The following is a 23443-nucleotide window of genomic DNA, read 5'->3' as shown; positions in this document are numbered from 1 at the left end:
GGGTCCGCGCTTTCAGCCGCGGCTCGCGCCCGTCTCTGGGGTCCGCGCTTTCAGCCGCGGCTCGCGCCCGTCTCTGGGGTCCGCGCTTTCAGCCGCGGCTCGCGCCCGTCTCTGGGGTTCGCGCTTTTAGCCGCGGCTCGCGCCCGTCTCTGGAGTTCCTTTAAGCAGCGTTCTTAAACCCCTCTCCTCACGCACCAGGAAACAAAGAGGGAAGAAAAAGTCTCTTGCCTCTTCGGCAGGTGCAGACTTTTCCCCGTACTCCCTCCCGGCTAGCTGTGGTGCACTAACCCCTTCAGGCTATGTTCAAGCCGCCAACCCCAGTCCTCTCCCTGCGCTCCGTCCGAAACCGAAACCCTAGCCTCAGAGCCTCAGCTCGCAGCCCCGCCCGTCCCGGCGGGTGAGCAGACAAGCCTCTCGGGCTGGTGAGTGCCGGTCGGCACCGATCCTCTGTGCGGGAATCTCCCCGCTTTGCCCTCCGCACCCGTTGCTGTGCACTCCTCCGCGGCTTCGAAGCTCCCCCCTCCGCCTCCCGCAGTCTCCGCCCGCGAAGGGGCTTCCTAGTGTGTGGAAACTTTTCCTCCTTCACAGCTCCCTCCCACTGGTGCAGGTGCCGTCCCTATTCTTTTGTCTCTGTTTATTCTTTTTTCCTTTTGCCCTACCCAGGTACGTGGGGAGTTTCTTGCCTTTTGGGAGGTCTGAGGTCTTCTGCCAGCCTTCAGTAGGTGTTCTGCAGGAGTTGTTCCACGTGTAGATGTATTTCTGGTGTATCTGTGGAGAGGAAGGCGATCTCCGCGTCTTACTCTTCCGCCATCTTCCCTTACCTCTTGCCTTTATAATACAGAGAGAATAAACTATGAATCATCATTAACTGATGTCACGTGATCTATGGGCAGTGGCCAAGTTGGAAGGATCTAGGAGTTTTCTAATGTTTTGAAACCTAGCTAATGAAAGTCAGGAGTTTCTTCTATAGATAGAACATGAATCTTTTAGGGACCCCAGCTTGTGTTTTGGTGAGACCTACAGCTGTCTGCCTCCTTCCTCCGTCTCTCTTTCTTTCTCCTCCCTTTCTTTCTTCCTTTCCTTCTTTTCTTTTCCCCTTCCTCCCTTCTTCCCTTCCTCCCTCTCTTTCCCTTCCTTTCTTCCTTTCTTCCTTCCTTCTTTCCTTCCTCCCTCCTTCCCTCTCTTTCTTTCTTTTCTTTTCTTCCTTCCTTCCTACCTCTTTCTTTCTTCCTTCCTTCCTTCTTTTCTTTCTCCCTCCTCCCTTCCTTTCTCCCTCCCTCCCTTCCTCTTTCTTGCTTAGACCTCAACTTGCTTTAGCAGTAAGCTGCCTGGAATTGATAGAGACATTTAAACAGTAACAAGGTATGCAAAGAAATTGAAAGAAATTGCCTCTTGACACTGCCTGTCAGCTGAATATGGCAGGTAAACATGTAAAACTCCCTCTATTTACAAAAGAGGGTAGGGAAGGGTCATTGTCTTGCTCATTAAGGTTTTGCCTGATCAGCTTTAATTAGCTTGAAGTTGGAACAAGTCTATTTCACTTGTCTGTGTAAGTTTTTCTAGTACAGCAGAGAGCAGAAAGAGGAGGCCAGGGTCCAATCACAGAGTTCAGACCTCTGTGAAAGGCTGGCTTTACAGGGCCTGCCACTAAGGGTCCTGTGCTTGGTTTCATACTCCTCTGTTGACATCTTATAATTCTTCATGATATTTGAACAAAGAGCCCCACATTTTCAGTTCACACTAAGCCCTACAAATTATGTAGCTGTTTTAGTAACCCTGAATCATTCATTCACCCTAGATTCAGAGTTTTTTGCATGTCAAACCCTAGGGATATCACTCTGTCCTTGAAAATATGATAGTTTTTTTTTCTTCCTGCTTTATTAAGATATAATTAACATATAATGTGCAAGTTTAGGGTGTAGAGTGTGATGATTTGATACACATATGTATTGTGGAATGTTTACAACAGCAAGATCATTTGTGCATCATTCATCTCTCAGTTACCTTTGTTGTTGTGGTGGTGGTGGTGGTGAGAACATTTAGTATCTACTCTCATAGCAACTTTGAAGTATACGATATAGTATTGTTATGTATAGTCACCATGCTGTACATTACATCCCCAAAACTTATTCATTCCTCTTATAACTGGAAGTTTATACCCTTTAATCAATATTTCCTTATTTTCCCCACTTCTCAGGCCCTGGCAACCACCATTTTACTCTCTGTTTTTATGAGTTTGGCTCTTTTAGATTCCACACGTATGTGAGATCATACGGTATTTGTCTTTGTCTGAATAATTTCACTAAGCATGATGTCCTCAAGGTCCATCCATGTTGTGCCAGGTGGCAGGATTTCCTACTTTTTCATGGCTGAGTAATTTTCCATTGTATATATACGACATTTGCAATATCCATTCATCCATTGATGGACACTTAGTTTCCATTTCTTGGCTATTGTTAATAATGCTGCAATAAACATGAGAGTGCAGATACCTCATTGAGGTCTTCTTTGGACATATACCCAGCAGTGGGATTGCTGGATCATATGGTATTTCTATTTTTAATTTTTTGAGGAACTTCCATACTGTTTTCCATAGTGGCTATGCCAAGTTACATTTCTACTAACAGTGCACAAGGATTCCCTTTTCTCCATGGCCTCTCCAACATTTTTTTATCTTTTGTCTTCAGCCGTAGCTGTTCTAACAGATGGGAGGTGATTTCTCATTGTGGTTTTGACTTGTATTTCCCTGATGATTAGTGATGTTGAACATTTTTTCATGTGCTTGTTGGCTATTTGTATGACTTCTTTGGAAAATGTCTATTCAGCTTGTTTGCTTATTTTGTAAATTAGATTATTGTGTGTGTGTGTTTTGCTGTTGAGTTTTATGAGTTCCTTATATATTTTGGATATTAACCTCTTGTTAGATATATGGTTTGGAAATGTTTTCTCTCATTCCATAGGTTACCTTTACATTTTGTTGACTGTTTGTTTGTTTTTTTTTTTTTTTTTTTTAGTGTACAAATTTTTAAATTTGATATATTCCCACTTGTTTGTTTTTGCTTTTGTTACTTGTGCTCTTGGTGTCATATCCAAAAAAATCGTTGCCAAGACTGATGTCAAGGAGCTTTTCCCCTTACATTTTCTTCCAGTAGTTTAAAGGTTTCAGGTCTTACATTTATTGTTTAATCCATTTCTGCTTAATTTTTGTGTGTAGGTGTAAGCTAGGGATCCAATTTCATTCTTTTCCATGCGAGTATTCAATTTTTCCAACATCATTTATTAGAGGATCAGTTCTTTCCCAACTGAGTGTTCATGACTCCTTTGTCAAACATTAGTTGACTATATATGTGTGGGTTTATTTCTGTGCTCTCAATTTTATTCTATTGGTCTATATGTATGGTTTTATGCCAGTACCATACTGGCATAATATAGTAATATAGTTTTTATTACTATAGCTTTGTAATGTAGTTTGAAATCAGAAAATGTGGTGCCTACAGCTTTGTTCTTTCAAAAGATTGCTTTGGCAAAATCCCACTTGATCATGGTGAATGATCCTTTTAATGTGCTGTTGAATTTGGTTTGCTAATATTTTGTTGAGGATTTTTGCATCTGTATTCATCAGGGATATTGACCTGTAGTTTTGTTTCTTGTAGTATCCTTATCTGGCTTTGGTATCAGGGTAATGCTGCCCTCATAAATATGTTTGGAAGTGTTTCCTCCTCCTCTTTAATTTTTTGGGAAGAGTTTGAGAAGGATTGGCATTAATTCTTCTTTAAATGTTTGGTATAATTCACCAGTGAAACCATATGGTCCTGGGCTTTTCTTTGTTGGGAGGTTTTTGATTACTGATTCGATCTCCTTACTTTAATTGGTCTCTTCAGATTTTCTGTTTCTTCATGATTCAGTCTTGATAGGTTGTATGTTTCTAGGAATTCATCCATTTCCTCTAGGTTGCACAATTTTGGGGAGGTATCATTGCTCATGGTAGTCTGTTATAAACCTTTGTATTTCTTTGGTATCAGTTTCAACATCTTCTCTTTCATTTGTAATTTTATTTATTTGAGTCCTCTCTCTTTTTTTCCTGATAAGTCACTGGGAACTGTGATTGCTCCCACTCTGTGGCTGATACTGGTTGCTCTTGCCCTGTTTCCTAACCATCTCTATACATCTCAGCTTTGCTGATCTCTGGGTGGGTTGAAACTAAAGTGGGTTCTTGTGCAGTGCCCCAAAAGGCCAAGGAAGCTAGTCTCATACCCCTTTCTCCCTTTCCCATGAGGGGAGCTCTTTCTAGCTGGGGAGTTTCCTCTTGGCACTGAGCAGTGCCAGCCTGGGGGATGAGGTGATGCAGGTAAAATGAAGCTGTTCTTTCTTCAGTTTTTGTGCAGTTATGCTAAGGCTTTTTGTTCCACTGTGTTGCAGAAGTTTATTAAATGGGATCCTGAGCTCTCTCAGAGCTGGTTGTGTTTGTAGATAGCTGTCATATGGTTGATCTTTGTGGGGGTATGGAAGCTGGCGTCTCCTACCCCCCTGTCTTGGTGACATCACTCTTGAAAATAGGTTATTGGTTTCCAATTGCTGTGTGGCAGATGGCAAGGAAAAAGATACTAGGATTTGACTGGAATCTACATGGCAAAAACAACCTGAAGGAAAATTGTGGGTAAAGTTAAGAAAGGACCCTAATATCTGTTGAGCTTCTACTATGTACCTGTATTTTATAACTATTATATCATTTAATCATCACAATAATTCTCTAAGGCAGGTGTTTTACAGATGAGGGTCAATGAGGCTAAGTAGCTTACCTAAGACCACATAACTTGACAGAGCCTGGAATTGATCTTAGGTCACTCTGGTCTCAATGTGGGCAAATACATTATTTTCTGAATATAGCTAGTTATTTAATAAGTCTACTTAGAACTGGGTTTAAGAGAGGTGAAATGATTGGATGAAAAAGTTATGTAGAGAACTGAGGAAAGGGCATGATTTTAGAATATCAGTTTTGAGAGAGAGCTGAAGAGGTCAGACCTGGAACTAAAATCTGGATGTGACAATATGTTAAACTAAAAGTGTTACACAAATGCTGAGATACAGAGGACACCATATTCAAAGTGAAGTGCAAATTACAGGTGTACTTTTAAAAGATTTAACCAAAACTAATTATAAAACTCTTGGACCATTTACCCACATTAGAATTTATAAAACAAGTCAGAAAAAGTGAAAGGGGAGCTAAGCTTTGTAAAGAGGAATTCTGGAGAAAGCTTTTGGTGTGCTGTGAATCTCATCACTCAACCCAACTGAGATGCAGAACGTCCCTGCCTTGTATCTCAAACCTAATGACTGGCTTCAATGATCAATACTTAATAGGTGTCCTCTGTGGTCTGGAGGACAGAGAGGCCTGTTTCTAAAATCTGCTTGAGAAATTTAAATGGCAAGAGCCTGATCAACTGCCTGGTTTGGGGTGGAGCAAAGGAGTTTATTGTAGCAAAGGGATATCTTACATTCCCAGCGTTTGGGGGAAACAGTGAGGGAGTGTTTCCCCTGGGCCAAATGCAGGAGAGAGAGCTGGAATTTGGTTCACATTAGAGCTATCTAGAAGGCTGAACATTCTTCAGGCAACAGGAACTGACATTATCACCAGCTTCCTAGGGACTGACAAAGGAGTAAGTGACTAACTGAAGTGAGGTTTATTTGTCAAGATCAAGAAAATTGCAGATAAGAGCATTTCAGTGGTGAATGATGTGTTTTTGAAAAACCCATGAAAGTACCTCCCAGAGAAAGAGTCAGCTCTTCTATACACTCAGCCCAGTGAATACAAAGTAACCCATAATAGTACCAGCCAAGTAAGAATGCTCCTGCCTTACCTTCTTAACTTCTCTTCCATCCTCAGCACCAACCTGGGAAGAGAAACCAACCACACTTTCATTTTCCTCAAATGTAGGGAGCCAAACAAAGGAAGAGGAGAGTCTTGAACTTTATAGCAAGTTTGTAATTTTGACTGTTGGGTTGGGTATTTTAATTTCTAGTCTGCCTAAGAAGAGTGAGGAAAATCATAGGGTTCACCTGAGTTTGCACTTAGTTGGAAAGTTCTCCCCACTGAGCACATTTAGAAGGGAAAGGGTTACAAAGTAAAATAACTTCTGTTACCTCCCATGACTCACATTTGTACACCATACTGGCTGATGAGACACGTTCTCTGCGGCAGGTGCTAAAGATGTTGACACCAGGCAGTACTCAACAACAGACAGTGGCTGATGTTTGGGAAGATGGTGAAGGTCACATGTGGCAGTCCAGGCAGGTAGCCAGCAGGATAGTTGATTACTTGACTCCTGGGTAGAGTACTGTGATAGGTATCTTGGAACTCATGTTTTCTGCAGTAACCTCTTTTGGTGGCCCATCCAGATATCCTTTACTACAGTGGTGCACCCATCCCACACCCACACCTATATTCATCTCCTAAGAATTTTCCTTGGCTGACATGAGGCTCTTCACACAGAAATGTTTGGGAGATTGTGCCCACCCTCCTGGGGTGGTCCTTTGCCAATGCCTGACAAATATGGGGGTTCAAAAGTCTGACCACTTTCCTTAAAATGGGACAACTTGTAGGTCTGCATATACTCTAGAGCTCTCTAAGAGATCAATCTAACGATAGATTTCATCAAAATCACAACTTTGCTTAGATTTTTGCTCTGCTCTATCCTGCTTTCTTATCTTTTTACAATTTTCTTTTGAGAACATTCTCTCAATAAAGCACTTGCACAAAAATCCCATCTCAGACTCTGTTTTTAGGGAATCTGCCAGAAGACCAGGAGTGATCCGAGAAAGCTGGATGTAAAGAATGGGATTCTGAAGTGGGATCATCTCCTGACTGAATGCCAATGAGGACCCCATTACTGGTGGTAGGTGAAGTATTAATGATTCCTGGCATAGTGTTGCAGCAGTGAAATTGCTTAGGTTTTTACCTGTGAGGAACTGGGACAGGAAACAGGTGGAGGGGACATATTAGCTTTTGCAATCTCACTGGAATTTTATCGGAATAATAATTATAGGGCTTTTCGAATTGGGTGCCAGTGCAAAGCAGCATTTAATGCATTGAAGAGAGAAAATTACAAGTTTTTATCTATTAATCACCAATTTGAAGCAGAGTGTGAAATTCAGAGGGCCTCCTTGGCCACTTTTAAAGAGATATAATCTCCTGAAACACGGAGGGCAGTCTGAGCTGATGACTAGAATTCTTTAGGTTTTAGAAGAGCATGTTCTGTAAATGTGAATACTGCTTTCATCCAGTTACTGGGTGATGTCAAAGGCTCCTTATTTTGAGTGACGTTCAGAGAAAGAAAATCCTCTGCAGCAGGTGCAGGCCATTGCTTTGTCACTTGAACTACATGACTCGGCTGATCCCATGTTGCTAGAGGTATTTGTACTGAGCAGAGGTGCCATGTGGTGTCTCTGCCAAGCCCCGGCAGGAGAGTCACAGCACAGACCTCTAAGATTCTGGGGAAAGGCCACACCATCTGCAGAAAAGAACTATACATTATTCAAAAAGTAGCCTCTAGAAAGATACTGGGCCCTGGTAGGCACTGGTCATGTGACCATGGGGCATCAAGAGAGCGTGCAGCCAGCAGTGTTCATTATGAACTACATGCTGTTACACCCACCAAGTCTACGGTTTAGTGGACCCAGCAGCAATCCGTTGCAAGATGGTATAGGAATTCTCCAATTAGGTTCAGAGGTCACAGAGTAGCCACGTGAACAAGTGGCCCTGACTCCCATGTCACTCACTATTATTGCACTGATGATGTTCCCTCAGTTCACACCTGTGGCCTTATGGTGAGTTCCTTATGATGGACTGATAAGGAGAGAGAACAAACAAACTCTGCTTGGTCTATGCAGAAAGCAGCTCTAATATACTGGTACAAACCAAAAATAGAGTGTGGTTTCAGGACAGCCCTACTCATGAGTGGCCCTCTAAAACGGTGGTGAGTGGAAATCCTCCTGGTGGGAAGAGTGGAGGAGCTTTAATGGGTTTTCTTGGTCATCTATTCTGTATGGAAAACTAAGTGGCTTGAGTTACACAAACACAGGTGCAGTGATGAATTGCTTTACTGGTTGGTTAGGAGCCTGAAAGGAGCAAGATTGGAAGATCTATGACAGGGAGGTCTGGGGGAGAGTCATGTTGAAGGACTTATTGAGGGAACAGATACAAAGTATGAAGATTTTTATATCACATAATAAATACTTACCACAGGCTATGTATTGCAGAAGCACCTAGAATTGAGTATATAGGATGACTTGGCCAGTAGATGTTAGCCAGTCTTTGTCCTCAGTCACCCCTTGATTGAACAATGGACTAATGAAAGAAGAAGCCACCATTACAGTGATGGAGACTATGCACGGGTGATAGCCTGGGCTTCCTCTTACCAAGGCTCACCTAGTTACCGCCATTGCTGAATGTCAACTTTCCAGGAACAGAGACCAACACTGAGTCTTCAATAATGTACCTTCTCTGGAGGAGACCATACAGTTGGTGTAAAGTTGTAAAAAGACCACTTACCGTTCTGGAAAAGGTAGCAATTCACCCAGGTTTGGACTGACATGTATTCCAGGGATGGTTTTCCTTTTCTGGCTACAGGGCTCAGTCAGCATCACTGAGAGCACTTCCAACATGGATTCTGTATAACTTCTTCTTGAACTAAGGGACCCACTTTATAGCAATGAAGGTATGACATTGGGCATATGACCATGGATCCAGACCCACTGGACCTGTTTTATGACACACCTTCTAGAAACTATTGGCTTCATAGAGCAGTGGAACGGCCACTTGAAGGTACAGCTGTGGTGCCAGCTGGGAGAGAGCATCCTGTGAGGATGTTGCAGTATCCTTCAGCATGTAATAGATCTCCTCAAACCAACAGCCGCTGTACGGGGGTGTCCACAAGAGGTAGAATATTGAGTGTAGGAACCAAGAAATGGAAGAAGGAATGTCCTATTTATTATCACTCCCAGTGACCCACTGGGGGAATTTGTTTTTCCCATTCCTACAACTTCAGGCTCTATGGGTCTAGAGTACTTATTTTTAGTGAAGAGATGCTTCCAACAGGAGACCTATTAAGAGTCTCACTACAGCTAAAGTTACAGTTGTTGTCTGGTCAATTTGGGCTTTCCATGTCAATAGATAAGAAGGCACAGAGCAGAGTTACTACACTGGAAGAGGTAATTGACCCTGATCACCATGAGGAGGTAAGGCTGCCGCTATGTCATGGGAGCAGGCAAGAATATATTTGACATATTTTTGGCACTACCATGCCAAGTTTTAACTGTAAATGGCAAGTATAGCAACCCTGGTCTGATCAGGGCATGATAAAACAAGTGTTCAGATCCCTCAGGGGTGAGGGTCTGGGTCTTCCATCCAGGCAAGCCACCAGCAGAGGTGAGGGGCATCTCTGTGGGGTGTAGAAGATGATGAGTATTAGTTACCACCTCAGGACCAACTTCAGTAACTGAGGCTGGAGTTCATCCCACTGACCCCCTCTGCTTATACTTTTACCCAGAAATTATGACCAGCCAGAGATCTAGAGAATGTGCGTCTGGATGGAATAAACTTAATGTAAGACAAGGAAGATATTACATATAGATAGATAGGTAAGTAGATAGAGAGGTAGAGTATACAAAACTATGTATAAAACTCTTAGTACTGATCTTGGCATATAATGTGTTCAATAAATGATAGATACTTTTTATCAGTAGAAGTATAACTAGTCTGTGCTCAGCATTATCCGTAAACTTCTTTGTGTTTATTCACTCCTTTAAATAATTATATCCAATTATGGGGAATAGAATCCCAGCTTTATTACTTAGAGCCAATTTGGAGAATGTACCATATATGTGTGTGTGTGTGTGTGTGTGTGTGTGTGTGTGTGTGTGTACACACAGTCAAGCTTTCTATGACTTTTCCTTGATTTAAACATAATCACAATTAATAGGCACTGTTAAGCAATTGTAGTACTTTCTGAAGTGTAGGAATTATTCACACTGCGGAGAAGACTCTTCTAAATCCCTTGCATTATTTTCTGTCTCTCTCCAACTATGTCATAAAATATGATTTTCTGCTTCTTTTCTGTGGGCTAGTCATGTCTTCTAATTTCGATGCTTGAAAGCTAGAGACACGTCTCTTATATTGACTGTATCTTTAGCCTAGTACCTGGCACTGAGTGTATAGCCAATAAAAGCTTGTAGAATAAGTAATAAACGTAATAATATTAAATCAATTCTTGCTGCTACTCATCAGGGAGTAATCTAACATAGGATTGTCTGCGTGAGAAGTAACTCAATCACAAATCACTGTCCAAAGTCTGGAGCATTTATCCTCAACTTTGAACTAATGTTTAAAACCAATCTTTATTTTCTCTAACCCTGGCAATCTCCCCCTTTTACTCTCTCTCCTCTCATCAATCTATCCAACCTTTTTCTCTCCAGTCTTCAGTCACAATAACATTTTTCTGTACTTTTGTCAGTTGCCATGGAAAATAAATGACTGTCCCATTTGAACTATCCCCATGTGATTTTATGTGAGACTGTTATACATCAGACTATTATAAACAGACTAAATTTTGTAAAATCCATTGAGCTACTTTTGTAAGATGCTGTGACAGTCTTTTTCAAGGTCTCACAACTGGTAAGAGAAGGGTAAAGACTCTAGTCCTGGTTTGGATAGTTCCAAAGCCCATAGTACATTATTCAGCAGCTGTACTCTATTACTACTACTCCAGTAGCCAAATACATGGTTTGCTTTGGTCATCAGCTTTCTTATTGCATTCCTAGTTTTCTATGGTAAGATATGAGAAACACTTTTTCTTCCTTGCTCACGTTTCTCACAAGGGGCTTCTGCTTCACTTCTTAAGAGGAAACAGTATTAGAAGGAAACCCAAAGATTTTGTCTTCCTCATCTCAGTTGCTACTGCATGTAAGAAGAGAGGAGGTTTCTTTTTTTAGCTGATTGGTGAGATGTGCTTCTCATCCATCCATTACCTGATGTTAATGACAGAATAGACTATCTCTCTACTCAAGAGGCAGACCTAGAAGTCTCTCCTTTTTCTTTTTCTCACTCACTTGCTTTTGTTTTTCTTTTTTAAAATAATCTTTATTGGAGTATAATTGCTTTACAATGCTGTATTAGTTTCGGCTGTATAACAAAGTGAATCAGCTATACATATACATATATCCGCATATTCCCACACTTCTGCGGCTCCCTCCCACCCTCCCTATCCCACCCCTCTAGGTGGTCACAAAGCACCGAGCTGATCTCCTTGTGCTATGTGACTGCTTCCCACTAGCTATGTATTTTACATTTGGTAGTGTATATATGTCCATGCCACTCTCTCACTTCGTCCCATCATACCTTTCCCCCTCCCCGTGTCAAGTTCATTCTCTACGTCTGCGTCTCTATTCCTGTCCTTCCCCTAGGTTCCTCAGAACCATTTTTTTTTTGATGCCATGTATATGTGTTAACATACGGTATTTATTTTTCTCTTTCTGACTTACTTTGCTCTGTGAGACATACTCTAGGTCCATCCACCTCACTACAAATAACTCAATTTCATATCTTCTGTGGCTGAGTAATATTCCATTATATATATGTGCCACATCTTCTTTATCCATTCATCTGTCGATGGACACTTAGGTTGCTTCCATATCCTGGCTATTGTAAATAGTGCTGCAGTGAACATGGTGGTACATGACTCTTTGAATTATGGTTTTCTTAGGATATATGCCCAGTAGTGGGATTGCTGGGTCGTACAGTAGTTCTATTTTTAGTTTTTTAAGGAATATCCATACTGTTCTCCATAGTGGCTGTATCAGTTTACATTCCCACCAACAGTGCAAGAGGGTTCCCTTTTCTCCACACCCTCTCCAGCATTTATTGTTTGTAGATTTTTTTGATGATGGCCATTCTGACTGGTGTGAAGTGATACCTCATTGTGGTTTTGATTTGCATTTCTCTAATGATTAGTGATGCTGAGCATCCTTTCATGTGTTTGTTGGCAATCTGTATGTCTCCTTTGGAGAAATGTCTACTTCGGTCTTCTGCCCATTTTTGGATTGGGTTGTTTGTTTTCCTGAGTGAGCTGCATGAGCTGCTTGTATATTTTGGAGATTAATCCTTTGTCAGTTGCTTCGTTTGCAAATATTTTCTCCCATTCTGAGAGTTGTCTTCGTCTTATTTATGGTTTCCTTTGCTGTGCAAAAGCTTTTAATTTCATTAGGTCCCATTTGTTTATTTTTGTTTTTATTTCCATTTCTCTAGGAGGTGGGTCCAAAAGGATCTTGCTGTGATTTATGTCATAGAATGTTCTGGCTTTGTGTTCCTCTGAGAGTTTTATAGTGTCTGGCGTTACATTTAGGTCTTTAATCCATTTTGAGTTTATTTGGGTGTATGGTGTTAAGGAGTGTTCTAATTTCATCCTTTTACATGTAGCTGTCCAGTTTTCCCAGCACCACTTACTGAAGAAGCTGTCTTTTCTCCACTGTATATTCTTGCCTCCTTTATCAAAGATAAGACGACCATATGTGCATGGGTTTATCTCTGGGCTTTCTATCCTGTTCCATTGATTTATATTTCTGTTTTTGTGCCAGTACCATATTGTCTTGATTACTGTAGCTTTCTAGTATAGTCTGAAGTCAGGGAGCCTGATTCCTCCAGCTCTGTTTTTCTTTCTCAAGATTGTGTTGGCTATTCAGGGTCTTTTGTGTTTCCATACAAATTGTGAAATTTTTTGTTCTAGTTCTGTCAAAAATGCCATTGGCAGTTTGATAGGGATTGCACTGAATCTGTAGATAGCTTTGCGGAGTGTAGTCATTTTCACAACGTTGATTCTTCCAATCCAAGAACATGGTATATCTTTCCATCTGTTTCTGGCATCTTTAATTTCTTTCATTGGTATATTATAGTTGTATGCAAACAGGCCTTTTGTCTCCTTAGGTAGGTTTATTCCTAGGTATTTTATTCTCTTTGTTGCAGTGGTAAATGGGAGTATTTCCTTAATTTCTCTTTCAGATTTTTCATCATTAGTGTATAGGAATGCAAGAGATTTCTGTGCATTAATTTTGTATCCTGCTACTTTACCAAATTCATTTATTAGCTCTAGTAGTTTTCTGGTAGCATCTTTAGGATTCTCTATGTATAGTATCATGTCATCTGCAAACTTCTTCTTTTCCAATTTGGATTCCTTTTATTTCTTTTTCTTCTCTGTGGCTCAAACTTCTAAAACTATGTTGCATAATAGTGGTGAGAGTGGGCAACCTTGTCTTGTTCCTGATCTTAGTGGGAATGGTTTCAGTTTTTCACCATTGAGAAAATGGCGCTTGTCATATATGGCCTTTATTATGTTGAGGTAAGTTCCCTCTATGCCTACTTTCTGGAGAGTTTTTATCATAAATGGGTGTTGAATTTTGTCAAAAGCTTTTTCTGCATCTGTTGAGATGATCATATGGTTTTTATTCTTCAGTTTGTTAATATAATGTATTACGTTGATTGATTTGTGTATATTGAAGAATTCTTGCATTCCTGGGATAAACCCACTTGATCATGGTGTATAATCCTTTTAATGTGCTGTTGGATTCCGTTTGCTATTATTTTGTTGAGGACGTTTGCATCTATATTCATCAGTGATATTGGCCTGTAGTTTTCTTGTTTTGTGACATCTTTGTCTGGTTTTGGTATCAAGGTGATGGTGGCCTTGTAGAATGAGTTGGGAGTGTTCCTCCTTCAGCTGTATTTTGGAAGAGTTTGAGAAGGATAGGTGTTAGCTCTTCTCTAAGTGCTTGATAGAATTTACCTGTGAAGCCATCTGGTCCTGGGCTTTTCTTTCTTGGAAGATTTTTAATCACAGTTTCAATTTCAGTGCTTGTAATTGGTCTGTTTACATTTTCTATTTCTTCCTGGGTCAGTCTTGGAATGTTGTGCTTTTCTAAGAATTTGTCCATTTCTTCCAGGTTGTCCATTTTATTGGCATAGAGTTGCTTGTAGTAATCTCTCATGATTCTTTGTATTTCTGCAGTGTCAGTTTCTTCTGTTTTTCATTTCTAATTCTGTTGATTTGAGTATTTTCCCTTTTTTTCTTGATGAGTCTGGCTAATGGTTTATCAATTTTGTTTATCTTCTCAAGAACCAGCTTTTAGTTTTATTGATCTTTGGTATTGTTTCCTTCATTTCTTTTTCACTTATTTCTGATATGATTTTTATGATTTCTTTCCTTCTGCTTACTTCGGGGTTCTTTTGTTCTTCTTTCTCTAATTTCTTTAGGTATAAGGTTAGGTTGATTATTTGAGATTTTTGTTGTTTCTTGAGTTAGGATTGTATTGCTCTAAACTTCCCTCTTAGAACTGCTTTTGCTGCATGTCATAGGTTTGGGGTCATCGTGTTTTCATTGTCATTTGTTTCTAGGTATTTTTGATTTCCTCTTTGATTTCTTCACTGATCTCTTGGTTATTTAGTAGTGTATTGTTTAGCCCCCATGTGTTTGTATTTTTTACAGTTTTTTTCCTGTAATTGATATCTAGTCTCAGAGCATTGTAGTCAGAAAAGATACTTGATACAATTTCAATTTTGTTAAATTTACCAAGGCTTGATTTGTGACCCAAGTTATGATGTATCCTGGAGAATGTTCCATGAGCACTTGAGAACAGTGTATTCTGTTGTTTTTGGATGGAATATCCTATAAATATCAATTAAGTCCATCTTGTTTAATGTGTCATTTAAAGCTTGTGTTTCCTTATTTGTTTTCATTTTGCATGATCTGTCCATTGGTGAAAGTGGGGTTTTACAGTCCCCTACTATTATTGTGTTACTGTCGATTTCCCCTTTTATGGCTGTTAGCATTTGCCTTATGTATTGAGGTGCTCCTATGTTGGGTGCAGAAGTATTTACAATTGTTATATCTTCTTGGATTGATCCCTTGATCATTATGTAGTGTCTTTCTTTGTCTCTTTTAATAGTATTTATTTTAAAGTCTATTTTTTCTGATATGAGAATTGCTGCTCCAGCTTTCTTTTGATTTCCATTTGCATGGAATATCTTTCTCCATCCCCTCACTTTCAGTCTGTATGTGTCCTAAGTCTGAAGTGGGTCTCTCATAGACAGCATATAGACAGGTCTTCTTTTTGTATCCGTTCAGCCAGTCTATGTCTTTTGGTTGGTGCATTTACTTTTAAGGTAATTATTGATATGTATGTTCTTGTTACCATTTTCTTAATTATTTTGGGTTTGTTATTATAGGTCTTTTCCTTCTTTTCTGTTTCCTGCCTAGATAATTCCTTTAGCATTTGTTGTAAAGCTGGTTTGGTGGTGCTGAATTTTCTTGGCTTTTCCTTGTCTGTAAAGGTTTTAATTTCTCTGTTGAATCTGAATGAGATCCTTGCTGGGTATAGTAATCTTGGTTGTAGTTTTTTCCCTTTCATCACTTTAAATATGTCCTGCCACTCTCTTTTGGCTTGCAGAGTTTCTGCTGAAAGATCAGCTGTTAACGTTATGGGGATTCCCTTGTATGTTATTTGTTGCTTTTTCCTTGCTGCTTTTAATAGTTTTGCCTTGTATTTAATTTTTTATAGTTTGATTAATATGTGTCTTTGCGTGTTTCTCCTTGGATTTATCCTGTATCGGACTCTCTGTGCTTCCTGGAGTTGATTGACTATTTTCTTTCCCATCTTAGGGAAGTTTTCAACTATAATCTCTTGAAATATTTTCTCAGTCCCTTTCTTTTTCTCTTCTGCTTCTGGGACCCCTATAATTCAAATGTTGGTGTGCTTAATGTTGTCCCAGAGGTCTGAGACTGTCCTTAATTCTTTTGATTCTTTTTTATTTATTCTGCTCTGTGGTAGTTAGTTCCACTCTTCTGTCTTCCAGGTCACTTATCCGTTCTTTTGCCTCAGTTATTCTGCTATTGATTCCTTCTAGAGAATTTTTAATTTCTTTTATTGTGTTGTTCATCATTGTTTGTTTGCTGTTTAGTACTTCTAGGTCCTTGTTAAACGTTTCTTCTGTTTTCTCCATTCTATTTCCAAGATTTTGGATCATCTTTATTATCATTGCTCTGAATTCTTTTTCAGGTAGACTGCCTATTTCCTTTTCATTTGTTTGATCTGGTGGCTTTTTACTTTGCTGCTTCATCTGCTGCATATTCCTCTGTCTTCTCATTTTGCTTAACTTACTGTGTTTGGGGTCTCCTTTTCGCGGCTGCAGGTTTGTAGTTCCCATTGTTTTTGGTGTCTGTCCCCAGTGGCTAAGGTTGGTTCAGTGGATTGTGTACGCTTCCTTGTGGAGGGGACTGGTGCCCGTGTTCTGGTGGATGAGGCTGGGTCTTTTGTTTCTGGTGAGCAGCACCACGTCTGGTGGTGTGTTTTAGTGTGTCTGTGAACTTATGATTTTAGCAGCCTCTCTGCTAATGGGTGCGGTTGTGTTCCTGTCTTGCTAGTTATTTGGCATGGGGTGTGCAGCACTGGAGTTTGCTGGTCCTGTGTGGAGCTTGAGCTTAGCGTTGAGATGGAGATCTCTGGGAGAGCTCTCACTGATCTTTATTATGTGGGGCCTCTGGTCTGTGGTGGTCCAATGTCCTGAACTCGGCTGTCCCACCTCAGAGGCTCGTACCTGACACCTGGCCGGAGCACCAAGACCCTGTTAGCCACATGGCTTACATGTAGATGTGTTAAATTCTCCAATCCAAAGGCACAGGGTGGCCGGCCTTCTGTACTCTGCTCAGTCATCCAGCCGGGAGCCGTCCTTCGGGCCTTGTCAATAGGGAGAGCCTGCTTTGGATCCAGGTCCAGCTGCCTTCCCTAGCATCTAGAAGAAGCAGCCAACACCCCCATCGTCCCCTATCCCCGCCGCAACTCTGTCAGGATCCTGGAGTGCCTGAGGCTCTGCTGCTCTTGTTTTTATTCTTGCCCTTACCCTATCACTGTGTCTTTTGTAGCTGTCTGCCACATGAACTGGTAAAAAGTGTGGAGGAATCTTTATTGGTGTCTTCCTCCATGTGAAAAGCAGATTAAGCTGTGTTTCATCAGGAACATGGTTTTTTCAATTTCTCAGACTACAACTAGGTGGTTAATTTCACTGCTTAAAGTTTTGGAGAGAGTATGAGGCCTGTCATGATTTCCAATGTGAACTCACTACTAATAAGCAACTCTCTGTACCCTCAATTAGCTAAAATCTGGAGAATCCCCTGTACCTCCTATTGTATTATTTTGTTGAAAAATTCACCAGTGAAGCTATTTAAACATAAAATTGAAGATTTTAAATATTACAGATTTATTTCTTTAATAGGTATGAGACATTCAATATCTAATACTTCTTGTATTAGTTTAGATAGATTATGTTTTTTAAAGCAATTTATTCTGTCAACTGACTTTAAACATTTATTGGCATAGAGTTATTCATATTTAAATATCTGCAGAATCTACTGTTATATCTTCTTTTTCATATAATTAGTAGATCATTGATTTATATCTCTTCTCCTTTTCTAATATATGCATAAAATGCTATGAAATTTCTTCAAAGCACTGCTTCAGCTGCATCCCACAATTTGGACATGTCATATTTATATTATCATTCAGTTAAATTGTCTAATTCTCCTTGTGATTCCTTTTTCAATTCCATGTGCTATTTAGAAGTATGTTGCTTAGTTCCCAAATATTTGGATATTTTCTGGGTTTTGTTTTTAGCTTAGCTTTTACTGTGGTAAAAGAACATATTTAAATGATATGACTACTTAAAATTTCATGGAAGTTGCTATTTTGTTATAAGTTTTGTGTGTGTCTGAAAATAAAGTTTTGTCATTTTTGTTTGCAGTGTTTTCTATGTCTGTTAAGTCAGTTTTTAAAGCAATGTTTAGATTTTCTATATTATTACTGATTTCTTGTCAGTTATTGAAGAAGGTATTAAAATTTCTCAATATGATTGTAACTTTATTATGCTTTAGGTTCTGTCAAGTTTTGCCTTATAGATATTAAAGTTATATTATTAGGTACATACATATAAGAACAGTTGTATGTTTCTCATTGATTTATCCTTTTGTTATGAAATGTTCCTCTTTATCTCTAATAATTTTCTTTTTTTTTTTGATGTGGACCATCTTTAAAGACTTTATTGAATTTGGTACAATATTGCTCCTGCTTCATGATTTGATCTTTTGGCCATGAGGCATGTGGGATCCCAGCTCCCCGACCAGGGATCGAACCCACACCCCCCACATTCGAAGGTGAAATCCCAACCACTGGACCACCAGGGAAGTCCCAGTTTTCTTTTTTTAACATCTACTTCGTCTTATGCTAGTGGGACTATAATAGCTTTCTTTTGGTTAATGTTTATGTGGCTCATTCCTTTGCCTTTCTGTTAATTTTTAAAGAGGGTCTCTTATAAGCAACAAAAAGTGGGGTTTTTTCCTTTTAAATAAAATCTCATAGTCAAATCGTGTTTTAAACTAGTCTTTTAATTGGAATGTTTGTCCATTTACATGCTGTGCAATTATTGACATATTTGTGTTCATAGATATCATTTTACCATTTGTCTTCCATTTGTCCCATGATTTTTATAATCATTTTCCTCTACCTTTCTTCTGTTAGATGTATACATTATTTTGTTTAAAAATTGTCCCTCTATTGTTTTATTAATTATGTATTCTTTTGTTATGCTTGTAGTATTTGCTTTAGAGACATTACAACACACATTCTTGACTCATTAAAATTAGTTCTTTTACTACTACACAGACTGGCTGGATGTTACAAATTTTCAATTACATTTACTCTGCTGCTTTATGTGCTATCCTACATTTTACTTCTATGTATATTTAAAAATCCCACATGACACTTATGTATGACATATATTTATCTATATATTAGCACTGTTGTTATTTTTAATTCCTTCTTAGACCTCTTACTTTTGTCTGAGGTCATTTTCCTTCTTTCTGAAAAATTAGTTTTCTTAGTATTTCTGTTAGTGAGAGATAGCTAGTGATTAATTCCCTCAGTCTTTGTTTTTCTGGGAAAGTTTTAATTTTGCTATTACTTTTGAAATATATTTTCAATGGATGTGGAATTCTAAATTGACACTTACCTTCAATATGTTAAAAATGTTACTGTCTTCCTCATATCATAATTTTGGTCTAGAGGTCAATTTGTAATTCTTATTGTTGCTTCTGTGTAGGTAATGTCTTTCACGTCTAATGATTTTTAAATTTTTCTTTTTTCTTTTGAATTTTCAGCAATTATGATGTATCTGGTTGTGATTTTATTTATATTTATTTATTTATTTTAAAAATTTTATTTATTTATTTTTCACTGCATTGGGTCTTCATTGCTGCACACAGGCTTTCTTTACTTGTGGCGAGTGGGGGCTACTCTTCATTGTGGTGCATGGACTTCTCATTGTGGTGGCTTCTCTTGTTGCAGAGCACGGGCTCTAGGCGTACGGGCTTCAGTAATTGTGGCACGTGGGCTCAGTAGTTGTGGCTCGCAGGCTCTAGAGCACAGGCTTGGTAGTTGTGGCACACAGGCTTAGTTGCTCTGCGGCATGTGGGATCTTGCCACACCAGGGCTTGAACCCGTGTCACCTGCATTGGCAAGCAGATTCTTAACCACTGTGCCACCAGGGAAACCCTATTTATATTTATTTATATTTATCCTGCTGGGGTTTCATAGTTGTTCTTTAATCTGTGAGTTGATATCTTTTGTAAATTTTATAAGATTCTTGGCCATCATCTCTCCAAAAATTGTTTCTTGCCCTCTCTTATAATCCACTCTTTATCAAACTCCAATTTATATGTATGTTAAGTTTTTTCACTATACCCATTTGTCTCTTTTTCTCCTTTCTACACTTGTTTCTCTCTGTGTTTTAATTTGGACATTATGTATGGACCTTTTAAAAATTTAATTAAGCCACACTTCAGCTGTGCCAAGCTATTCAGAACTCTTAATTTTAATTATGATATTTTTCAGTTCTGTGAATTCCATTTGATTTTTTAAAAATAATTCTTGCTTTTCTGGCAAAATTCTCTTTGTTTTCTCAAGTAACAATTTATTAATTAAAAACTTTTTCAAAGTCAATTTCTGATTAGCTCCAATTTTGGATCATCTGAGAGTTTGTTTTTATTGTGTGTTTTTCTCTTGATCTTGTCTTTTGGTGTGAATACATGGATGATAGAAAACTGCGTGGAAAAAAATCTCAAAATAATTATGCTGTGTGAAAGAAGCCAGAATAAAAAGAGTACCTACTCTTTGATTCCATTTATATAAAGTTCTAGAAAATGCATACTAGTCTATACTGAGAGAAAGCAAACCATTGGTGGCCTGGAAATAGGGCAGAAATCAGTCTGTAGACATTTGAAACTTCATAACAGCAAATCTAATGAATAATATGATATAAAAAGGAAGTTTGGACAGGGTCATAAAAGGATTATTTTGGGAAGTTGCCTTTAGTCTGATTTGGTGGCAGACAATGTGAGGAGTGAAGGAAGAAAACAGGAGTGATAACATGGGTAGCTATTTTGGTGATGGTGCCGTCTATTGAGGTAACACAGGGTAAGAACAGGGTTTTTGAAGACAAAATGTTGAAAATACTTCCAAACATTCAGTGTTTGTACAGTCATATTTATTGATTTGGAGCTTGAGAGAGATCTGGGAGATAAAGAGAAGGCAGTGCAAACCAAGGCAAAGTGTTGTAGAGAAAGAACAGAGGGCTGACCCCAGAGCCGATAAGAGCACCAAATGCTAAGCAGAGAAAGGGGCAGTAACAAGGTGCTGCGGAAACCAAAAATAAGGAGATTGTAAAAAAGCTAATGTGTCACCAAAGGTCAAAAAGTGGGGCCAACTCTGTAACTTCTCAAGTCTCCTGTCCCATTTGTGTGATATTGTCTGCCTCCTATGCTCTTCCCCATTTCATTCCTTGTAAACTCTTCCTCCTTCAAGGAGGCCACCTTTTTTGGAAAGTTCCCCCTGAGCCCCTCAGGTAGACTTTGGAGCACACTTCTTATGGTTCCATTTGTTCTGATTCCGCTCATCACATTGCGTTTAAATTATCACTCTACAAGCCGGTCTCCTTGTCAGACTGTGACTTTTGATTTTGTATTACCGGCACCACTACATTTCAACCTTGGCTGAATCCCTAGTGCCTAGAGTAGTAATTTTATTGAAGACACTAGAAAGTTATTTGTTGAATGAATAAAAAGCTACTCCAAAAAATCAGGGAATCTAAATTGCTAATGATGAAAAAAAAACAAACAGTGTTTTAGGGCATATTTTAGGGATTGGCCACAAACTAGCTTAGGCAAGTTGCTGCATTTTCAAGGGAATTGGCTTCCTCAGTAAAATTAGGATGTTGGTTAATGACGATATTCTATGTTCTATGACCAGTTCTGTTTCAGCAATTATTTTTATTCTGGGTTTAAATAAATATTTTGATTGAAAAACAATCTTTCTCTTTCTGCCTGTCTCAGTTCTTCCTCTGGTTTGTAAATGGGTGTGGCCTGAGTCTAGAAAGTATTGGATCTCAGTCTCCTTTATGCCTTTGTTACTTTTATGTTCCATGAGAATTTCTGAAGACAGTTTGGTTAAGACTTACAATTCCAGCAATGTCCTAAATACATGTCAGCAGGTGTTGAAAGGCTGTGAGTGAGAAAGTGCCATCACTTCCTGGGTAATTGGAACACGGAAGAGGACACTGTGCACAAGGATTTGACAGGATTAACCTGTCTCCTCTACTGTAAAGCAGTAATGGGCTCATTCGTTACTCATGGCACTGCTTGTCACCAAATGATAGGGTTAACACAGTTTCTAGCACACTTGCCCGGGTTCCCTGACCAAATAGCTGAAAGCAGAGATGTGAAGACAGGACCTGGAAATCGGTCTATTCATAACACACACTTCAAAGTTCCTGGGATGTATTGCTAGCCTTGGATATGTGTACCAATCCATGTGCCTAGTGCTCGTTAAACTCTAGGTAGATAAAGGAGATTAGATGGCAGGACTAAAAGTCATGCTTTTTATTTTGTATCCCTTTTTTCTATGATTTTCATGGTAATTCATGATTAGGGAAACCCTGAGGCTAATTGCCTGTGTGGTATTGGTGGAAACAGGGCTAATCACATAACCAAATGGAAAGAATATATGCTCTAGCTCCTGGCATAGAACCTGACACTGTGAAACTAGAATCAAGACTTTATGATAGTAGGTATTAATACATAAATGCTGACTGATTAAAAATGAACATTTTGTGGACTGTATTCATTTTTGCATCATAATGAATTGAAAATGGTTAGCATGCCAAGCATATAATTGAAAATGTATTTAAAATATATACATAAGATGTTCATTACAGAATTATTTATAACAATAAACAGTTTGACATAAACAAAATACCTTTCATCATGGGGTTGGCTAAAAACCTCTGGCGTGCCAATCCAAAGCAATATCATGAAGTCATGTTTTAAAAAGTATAGTATGACTACTGAGCAAAGTTATTACATGTACATGGTTATCATAACCATATAACTATGTGTATACGAAGAAAAGCCCATAAAAATAATTGTGTGAGGATAGTGGTCTTTGGATAAATATTTTTCTTACATCTAATTTCCAAATTTAGGGATTAAATATCTCACATGTTTAAAATTGTTTAAAGAAGGTTTCTCATTACCTCAAACACTGACATTTCAGAAAGGAAATACATATAACTTATCTCTGGTGGGTGTGATCCAGGAAAATCAGAGGATCCTGAACAAAGACAGTGTTTTGACATTTAAAAGACAAAAAATAGTAATGGTGGATTTATGTGGTTTCCTTCGCTGGTGAGCTCCAGATAGGTAGGGGTTTGGGTAATTGTCTTTGGATTCGGAGAGGAGTAGACTTAAATCGTAGCTCTGGCCTCTGGAGAAATTGCATAACTTCTTTGAGCCTTGGTTCTCCTCTCTGTGACCTGGAGATAATGTTGTCTCTTTCACAAGGTTTTTTGTAAATAATGGATGAAGTGGAATAATATATGTTAAATACTTAGCACAGTGTTTTCTAATAAGTGCTTGGAAAATTATCTTACTTATGCTGTTTGATGTAATGCACTCCTTGGTTCTTTCAATGTTCTTGTGAGATGGAAAGGGGTAACCATTCATTATGTTTCCTTTGCAGATGGGGAAATGGAGTCCCTAGGCTTGGATGCACTAGTTCAGTGTCATCACCAAGCCAGGTAAAAAACACTGAAAAACGTGAATACAGTTGACCCTTGAACAACACAGGTTTGAACTGTGTGGGTCCACTTATACGAGGATTTTTTTCACTAAATGCCTACTACAGTACCGCAGGATCTGTGGTTGGTTGAATCCTCAAATATGGCCCTGCAGATATGGAGGGCTGACTGTAAAGTTACATGCGGATCTTCCACTGCATGGAGGGTCAGCACTCCTAATCTCTG

The 23443-nt window shown here is 39.1% G+C and overlaps 1 long non-coding RNA gene across 1 annotated transcript in view; it reads left to right on the top strand.

Moving 5' to 3' along the window:
- The window catches only part of LOC141279277 (uncharacterized), a 490124-nt gene that overhangs the window by 339319 nt on the left and 127362 nt on the right, over window positions 1-23443 (top strand). Inside the window, exon 3 of the long non-coding RNA XR_012333249.1 lies at window positions 6784-6893. This is a non-coding gene — a long non-coding RNA (uncharacterized lncRNA). The remainder of the gene's footprint in view (window positions 1-6783; window positions 6894-23443) is intronic.

The sequence above is a fragment of the Tursiops truncatus genome, chromosome 8 (assembly GCF_011762595.2).
Source record: "Tursiops truncatus isolate mTurTru1 chromosome 8, mTurTru1.mat.Y, whole genome shotgun sequence".
Lineage (NCBI taxonomy): Eukaryota > Metazoa > Chordata > Mammalia > Artiodactyla > Delphinidae > Tursiops > Tursiops truncatus.
Note: the sequence above shows the minus strand (reverse complement) of the source record. Positions and strands in the feature narration are given on the sequence as shown.